Source organism: Octodon degus, unplaced genomic scaffold (genome assembly GCF_000260255.1).
Source record: "Octodon degus isolate 3935 unplaced genomic scaffold, OctDeg1.0 scaffold00095, whole genome shotgun sequence".
NCBI lineage: Eukaryota > Metazoa > Chordata > Mammalia > Rodentia > Octodontidae > Octodon > Octodon degus.
Window position 1 is genome coordinate 6,872,823 of NW_004524671.1, and position 957 is coordinate 6,873,779.

Below are 957 nucleotides of genomic sequence, written 5' to 3' on the forward strand. Positions count from 1 at the left end.
TGGCTGAACCTGGCCCTATTTCCATACATTGATATATACAGAGCTTGCCAGGACGTTTCCTTTTCCTCTCAGTAGGCTGTAAGCAATGTAAATCAGTCCAGTGAGCCACTGATGTGTCGTCTTTGAAGCAAAGATTAACAGGGCAGTGCTTCCTCACCACCCTCCTCCCATCTCCCAAATAAACTGTGAGCCAAGGCAGAATGGGGAGCTAAGTGATCTACACTGTGGGCTGGGACCTAGCCTCAAGATAAGAGGCTATGACTTCCCAGTGCATGAAAGATTACACATCAGAGCAGAGGCAACAACCTCAAAACCTTAGCTCCTATCTCAGTTGTGTAATGCACATTGTTTCTGTGCAGGTCCTCCTCTGCATGTTGCAGAGGTGATTTCAGTTCTCCCATGTAGCCCAGCTCGTGGCACTCGCCTACTTCTTGCCACTCTCACAGTCATTAATCCTCTAAACACTTCCCTTCTGACTGTCAACCTGGGTTTAGCTCTGGGTTGAGGCCTTTGGGCTGGTCAGCCATCTTCATGGCTGGACTTAGGGCCCCTTGGCGTCCTATAACTACAAATATGCCTTAGTGTCTTCATTCTTTCTATGGAAGAGGTAACTTGGAATTAACTTGCTAGAATTCCGATAACTTTTCCTTAGGATTACAGACATAAACTTCCTAGGTTGCCACTACAACAAGGACTGAGAAGAGCTCTCTATACAAAACAAATTTAAGCCAGGTGTGTGATACACACCTATAAGCCTGGCATTGGCGAACTGAGGCAAAAGGATCATTGAGAGTTGGAGACTATCCTGGACTACAAAGTGAGCTCAAGGCCATACCAAAAAAAATGTTTTTTTTTAATTATTTATTTATTTTTATTCATTACATTTTATTTATTGTGTGTGTGTGTGTGGCCAGCTCAGCCCACCAGGGGGCGGGGCTGGCTGGCATGTGGTGCTGG